Below are 7,638 nucleotides of genomic sequence, written 5' to 3'. Positions count from 1 at the left end.
GGTCTCTGGACGGGGCACGGATGATGTGAGTGATTTACCGCAAGAGGTATCTAACACGAGTGCTGCTGCGCGAGCGCCGTCTACGAGACAGGCTTACGCGCTTAAATGGAACCTGTTTGTCGACTGGTGTTCTTCCCGAAGTGAAAACCCCCGAGAATGCCCGATTAGTGTTGTGCTTTTGTATCTCCAGCGTCGTTTGGAGAATAGGCTGTCACCATCCACTATTAAGGTCGATATCGCTGCGATATCAACTCACCATTCACCCGTAAACGGTAGGACAGTGGGTCAGCACGACCTGGTCATTAGATTTCTCAGAGGCCCTCGAAGACTGAATCCTTCGCGTCCTCCCTCTATTCCTCCTTGGGACCTGTCCTTGGTGCTGAAATCACTCCAGGAAGCCCCATTTGAGCCTCTGCATAGTGTGAGTGTTAAATTTCTTACTATGAAAACTTCACTCTCCTTGCTTTGGCTTCTGTTAAGAGGATAGGGGATATTCATGCATTTTCGGTCGATGATTCGTGCCTTCAGTTCGGGCCGGCTGCATCCAGCGTAACACTGAGACCCCGGCTTTGTGCCCAAAGTTCCCACCACTCCTTTCAGAGATCAGGTGGTGAACCTGCAAGCGTTGCCTTTGGAGGAGGCAGACCCAGCCATGGCTTTGTTATGCCCTGTTCGTGCACTACGTGTGTATATAGACAGGTCGCAAAGTTTTAGGACCTCAGATCAGCTCTTTGTTTGTTTGTTACGGTGGTCAGCAGAATGGAAAAGCTGTCACCAAGCAGAGGATGTCCCATTGGATTGTGGATACTATAGCCCTTGCATATCAAAAGCAGTACGTGCCTTGTCCATTTAATTTACGTGCTCACTCTACACGCAGTGTGGCATCATCTTGGGCACTGGCTCGTGGTTCCTCGCTAACAGATATTTGTAGAGCTGCAGGCTGGGCGACACCTAATACGTTCACAAGATTCTATAGTGTTCGTGTCGAACTGGTTTCCACTCGGGTTCTTTCTACTAACTAGTTAAGAATGCCGAGGGTCGGCTCGTGTGTCGGCTTGGAGCCTCTATTTTGGTGCTGTACATTTGCACCAATATGGAAGGCCATCGGGGCAAAAACGTCACAAAAACTGTTTTTGCCTCTCCTCCACCGCCCTGATAGCTGGTGTTGCGGAGCATCCGCTGTCAACCTATCACTGATGTATTCTCTGTAAACCTGTGTAGGCTAGGCGTCCACATTTGTCCCCTACGTGGGGTTCATTTGTGTGTATAGTCCGTGGGGTTCCAATCCTCCACGTTTTTCCTTAGCAGAGCCTGCTCTGCATCTCTCAACATACCATGTATTGTTCAGAGACCTTTTTGTGAGCAACCTGTCGGTTGTTTCATATATTTATGTCATCCATTTAACCTTCTTAGGGGATGGCTTCCGCAGTGTTCTAGCTCCGCTCAGTTTAGACGCTTCCCCAGTTCGCTGCTTCACTATCGTGGGTTAAGGAACAGGTAGTGACCGGCCTTCTGCATTTTGCCTTAGGTTCCGCCCCTTTATGTGGAGGGCGGAGGGCTTTTGCAGGCACTGGAAGGGTTCAGCTGCAGTGGCGTTTTGGTAGGGATTCCCAATTCGTCGGTCACGACGTGACGTCGTAGTGACCGACTGAAAGGGAACTTCTCGGTTACGTATGTAACCCTCGTTCCCTGAAGGAAGGGAACGGAGACGTCACGTCCCGTCGCCACAGTTTGCTGTTCCATTGCTGTTTTCAGGCCGGGCACTGTTGCTCGGCTCCTTAGCAATAATATAGCTGATTTGGTATCATGCACCTGCGCCTTATATACGCACCTGGCGGGGCGGCGCCGGCATTATGCAAATACCTGCATGCCAAGTTCATTGGCGTTTTTGATAGTTCTCAAAGTAGATAGGTCACCCGCGAAGCGGTTCCCGGTTTGTCGGTCACGACGTGACGTCTCCGTTCCCTTCCTTCAGGGAACGAGGGTTACATACGTAACCGAGACGTTTATTTGACTCCATTTTCATTGTTTTTATTTCATATATTATTTATAATTGTAAAGCAAATTCTTACAACCTGATAGGAAAGCATATGATTTACTAAGAATTTCAGATAACTTTATTATGAAAATCCTTTTTGGTTTACAAGAAAGAGAAATACCAATCTAATGCAATTGAAATTTTCAAACATGTAAAGTTATGTTCTCATGATTAATGTTTGACATCAAGGTAACGATCACTTTAGCCTTCCACTAATATCAGTTTAAAAGGAAAGATTTGATATCGTTAATCATACATCAAGAATAAAACAGAAGACATAACTAGTGAAACGACCTTACAGTGCAGTGTGCCAGTGAGGTAGGGTGGCGGGTCACTGCAAATTGCCTGTTTCCAGTGGTGGGACAGTGTCCGGATGAGAAATAACCACATTACCATTTCTGCTTCATTCATATGGTGCCAAATAATACAAAATTACAGAAAATACAATCTGGCAGAATATCTTTACAGCCTTAGAGATTAATCTTTACCAAATACAGACTCAGAGAAAATAATCTGGCAATAAAGGCAGACACAGACAAACATAGCCAAAATAAGAACGTTCATTGTGACAGTGGTGAGGTCAAAAGTCACACAATTTCTCATTCACTGTGGTAAATGTAAAGATCCTATAGTGAAACACTTTACAAAAAACGCTCAAAGTGGAGTTTCACAGTTTTTCAGAATCAGACCAAATAAAGATGTTCCTGGGGGAACATAGACATCCATTAGCTGCTGCTAAATTTATTTAAACAGTTTCAATAATAAACTACAGCCCTGATCTGTACAGCACTTTTATTTTACCTTTCACGTGTCTCTGTTTAAAATGCACATTTATTTACTTCGAATGTTTATACCTTAAATTCTGTTTTCTATAATAAATATTCTCTGATTCAGATGTATTTAGTACTTCTTCACCTTATTGAAATTCCACCTTTGTGTTTGTTACTATTGCGTTTAATGTATATGCTTGGCAATATTGTGACTACAAACAATCATGCCAATAAAGTACCTTTAAATTGAAAATAATACCAAACATGATACAATTATTTGTTGAGAAACAAAAGTTGTATTAGTAATATCAGAAGTGCTTTTCCAGGAGAGTTTGTCCCTAGTATGTATCCGGTTGTTAAGTCTGACAGCACAACTTCTGGGTCCAAACGCTCCCATCAGATACCTTAAATAAACAACATACAATAATAATTTACACTTACAGTGCAGTGTAAAACTACCGAAAAATCGCAATCCTAACCTTTATCTCCATACTGAAATCCCTGATGACCGGAAATAATTAATCATCTATGAATTGTTAAAGTATTGTTGTCTGTAACGTTGTGAGCTTAGAGAATGTGTCTGCAAGTTTATAAAATATATCTTAAATGTGTGATATGAATAAATAGTGCTCATAAAGGGCTGTTTAAATAATATCCTCTATTGAATGAGTGGAGGCTTGAACCCGGAAACAAAATTCCTTACGTCATGACTTAACAACCGGATAAAGTACAGACTCTTCCCCAGGTAAGCTTTAATATGGAGCTTAATAAGATGCTGGAAAAGGAGAGAATATCCAGATACTGAAGGATTTTTCTGAAAAACAGTGGAGAGTTTATTGGCTCTTTCTAATTTTCCCATTAGATCAAACATATCACAGAACATAAGAACAGTTCTTGATCATCTCAATAACAAAACAAAAGGTTTTAAACTAAAGAACATTGTCCTTCAGTATAAACTTTCAAAGAGGATAATTGTTGTCGGAGGAGCCTTGAATGTTTTATTTCTTCCAGTTCACAACACCTGGAACACACACAACAACAGAATTATTAGATATTTTATATGTTCATGAAAAGGTTACACAAGTTAGCATAAGCAATCTTTCCTACAGTACTAAGACACTTACCATCAAGCCATGCAAAGTGTGTCCTCTGCCTGTGAGAGACAGAGTAAACATGCGGTTACAAACTCAGAAACACAAACTAATGTGACAATAACAAAGGACTCATAATGATGTGCCACGACCCATAAAACACTAAAGCAGTTTAACTATGGTATTTTAAAACCGTAGTAACCACGAATTTACCATGGCCCTACAGTTTAACCATGATTTTGTAATACAAATGCTAATCAAAACATGGCTTTATCCTAGTAAAAGTACAGAAGTATTATTTCTACTTATCTTGTCTGCGGCAAGTGTACTGCTAATAAAATCACCGCGTTGATTAGTCTCTAACTTCTTTAATTTGAGTAAACGTGTTCATTTAGTTAACTAAACGACATTTTAATACTGGCGAATTAAAAGAAAACAATAATTTACACATACCGTAACTTTGATCCAGCCGCATGTCTCTTGTCTGATTCAGCTCCACCTCAGTCTGCGTCTGTGATTCAAGCTGATGACGCAACACACGCAGGCGAGTTGTATACGCCCCCAATCCCTTAACTACAAACAATAGTTTATAATTGATAATAAAAGTTTTTAGGCATATTTAAAAACTGCAGAATACCTCAACTTAATGCTACCGTACAAGTTAAAATGGTTCAGTACTGTATGTTTATTTGATCCTTTACCCGCACACTCGTTCTCTCTCGCCCACACTCGGTCTCTTGAGGTGCACTACTGCCACCAACTGGACTGGAGACTTCAACCAGCTTCTGTTTCAACTGAAATGCTTTCACAGAACATACTGAAATGCTTTTACACAACATACTGAAATGCTTTTACACAACATACTGAAATGCTGTCACACAACATACTGAAATGCTGTCACACAACATACTGAAATGCTTTTCAGTTGTGTGTGTGAGAGCTTTTCAGTTGTGTGTGTGAGAGCGTTTCAGTTGTATGTGTGAGAGCGTTTCAGTTGTGTGTGTGAGAGCGTTTCAGTTGTGTGTGTGAGAGCGTTTCGGTTGTGTGTGTGAGAGTGTTTCAGTTGTGTGTGTGAGAGCATTTCGGTTGTGTGTGTGGGAGCATTTCGGTTGTGTGTGTGGGAGCGTTTCAGTTGTGTGTGTGTGAGCATTATATTTTCAATTGTATGTATGAGAGCATCTCGGTTGTGTGTGTGAGAGCATTTCAGTTGTGTTTGTGAGTGTAGTGTTTTCAGTTGTGTGTGTGGGAGCGTTTCAGTTGTGTTTGTAGAAGCATTTCACTTGTATGTGTGTGAGCATTTCATTATAGTATGTGAATGAATTTGGTTTCATATGTGTATGTGAGAGGAAAAGTACATGTATATGCATGGTAATTCTGAAAAAAGTCCCTAGGGGCACCTCATACTCCTACTCGAGCGATATTAACCATAATTACTGTACACTTTTTAGATCTTGGCAGCTCTTTGTCCTCATTCATTTTTTATTGTATAACAGGGCACAGCATAAACAATCAGTAACAATTTTATGCAATGGTTTACTAGATTTCAGAAACCGTTAAAGTTTAACAAAGCAAATATATACGCTTGCTCCTATGATGTGTTCACCAAAGGGCTTATAGGTTACAAGTTTTACCTAAAGTGTTTTTAAGTATTGACAGCTCCTGAAAGCAGAGTTTTTTTGTGTGTAAATGTGATACTGCGAGTGCAGCTGCGATGTGTTCAGTTAGCAAACATAATCTTCACATCGTGACGTGTTGGGAAACTATTAACTGACATGCATCCTGCGTGTGTGTTTGTGTGTGCGTTCAGGGCTGCTGCTGTTAAATAACAAGTGGAGTCACGCAAGCTTCATGTTGAAAGCTTAGGAAAACGTCTTTTGCGTTGATTAAACCCACGATAGTCCTAACAGCTGTACCATTTAGCCCTAATGTATTACTGTAATGTAAAACAGCTCCAGAGAAAAATGGCAAAACTTGCCAGGTCACAGACGGAGGCTGATGCCAAGCTTGCCAGAAATGTACAGAAGAGGCATTTGTTCAGCATTTAAAATATGTGTAACAGCTAAAAATTGTTGTGATTTTAATATAATTGTCTGTGTTAAATGAACAGTTGAATAACAAAGTCATACTAATCCTTATTTCTTTTCAAACCTGTAGGATTACATTTTCCCCAAAAGGATTATTTATACCAAAATGTCCAAGCTGCTGTGTTCCTCACAATGAAACTAAATGAAGACTACAGCTGTCAGGAAAAATCTCAAAGCCAAGTGAATAAATTTCAGTCTGTTCTTCACACAAAAGTATCATATGGCTTCAGTAGACTAAGAATACAGTGTGCTTTCATGGTACAATGCTTTTATAGCGTGTTTTGTACACTTTTTAGATCTTGGCAGCTCTTCGTCCTCATCCATTTTTATTGCATAATAGGGCACAGCATAAACAATCACGAACAAAATCTTGGTCTGTGCTCCTAACAGAAATTCATTCTGAATAAATGTTGACTGAATGTTCATTATTTAGGGACCTACGACTTTAAAGGTTTAGTCAGGACAGACTCAAGTTCGCTGAGTGTGTACATAACCGCAACTTAAAAGAGTTCCAGATGCACGGTTTGGAGGTTGTTTCAAATAACAGCTGACTTTGAGCAGACCTGCAAAAGACTGACTAACAACCGAAGCGAAAGCCTGCAAGAATGAAGAAACATTTTTTCCTGACTCATTCTCATTTGTGAGGGTGCCATTTTATGCCTTGAAAATGTGCCTAGAGGAACTAAAGGATGTTACACCCTAACATCTGCCTGTCACAAAGACACTGAGGTGAAAGAGAGAGAGAGAGAGAGAGAGAGTTAAAGTGGATGACAGATTGTGTTTAACAGGCCCATGGAAAAGGAGGGAAATGTTCTCCAGATGTGGACAGCTTAGATGTAAAGAGAGGGTACAAAATACTAACCTGCACCCTTCACAGATTCTCTAAAAGCAGTTTAACTGCACAAAAACTGATAGGTGTCACTTCTGCAACTCATTGCTGTTTCATTAGGTTTTTCCATGCAGCGACTATTTACACTAAGTGCAAATAGCATGTTTACACTAAAAATATAGAAATATTTTCTATTTACACTAAGTGACAATATTAGCATTTTCTTATCTATATGCTACTTACAGTACATGAATATAAGTAATAATTAATAAATTAAAGTGATCTCATTTGCAATAAGTGTAAATGGCAATTAGATGCTATCTGTATTGTCAGATGCTGTCTTTTCGTAAATCAACGGGATGCGATAATAACGTAGAATGTAAATGATTATATTTAGTAAACTTATTAAATGGATGCTGCATTATTGTGATAATAAAATCCCTCTCAACACTGACCCCTTACCCTACCCAATAAATAGGCCTACTTAAATTCTTAATAAAGAGTCACTTTATTTCCACTTTTTAAACAGTTTCTTAACTCTTTCGCCGCCATTGACGAGATATCTCGTCAATTAAGAGAAAATACCGCTATTATCCACCAGGTGGCGCACTTCCGCAACTTATACAAACCGGAAGTAGCGCCTCGCGTGAAAGAGAAAGAACTCGGTGTATGCTTTAAAGATCGCTCTGCATCTGATCTCTATCAAAAGTCCTACGCAAAAATGGAATTATCTCAGCTTTTTGCTCCAAAATTGGGTGTTTTTAAAGAAACCTGCCCATGTTTGAGAGGTGATTACAAGATAACTAATGAATGTAGGATGAAACAT

At 40.0% G+C, this 7,638-nt stretch overlaps 1 long non-coding RNA gene across 1 annotated transcript; it reads right to left on the bottom strand.

Annotated features, from left to right (window-relative positions):
* Positions 1–2,480: 2,480 nt before the first annotated feature.
* Positions 2,481–4,533, bottom strand: LOC129442450 (uncharacterized). Its single transcript, XR_012359544.1, has 3 exons — positions 4,353–4,533; positions 3,933–3,961; positions 2,481–3,829 (listed from the first exon to the last, which is right to left on the bottom strand). It is a non-coding gene; the product is annotated as an uncharacterized lncRNA (long non-coding RNA).
* Positions 4,534–7,638: the final 3,105 nt, after the last annotated feature.

Source organism: Misgurnus anguillicaudatus, chromosome 20 (assembly GCF_027580225.2).
Source record: "Misgurnus anguillicaudatus chromosome 20, ASM2758022v2, whole genome shotgun sequence".
NCBI lineage: Eukaryota > Metazoa > Chordata > Actinopteri > Cypriniformes > Cobitidae > Misgurnus > Misgurnus anguillicaudatus.
Note: the sequence above shows the minus strand (reverse complement) of the source record. Positions and strands in the feature narration are given on the sequence as shown.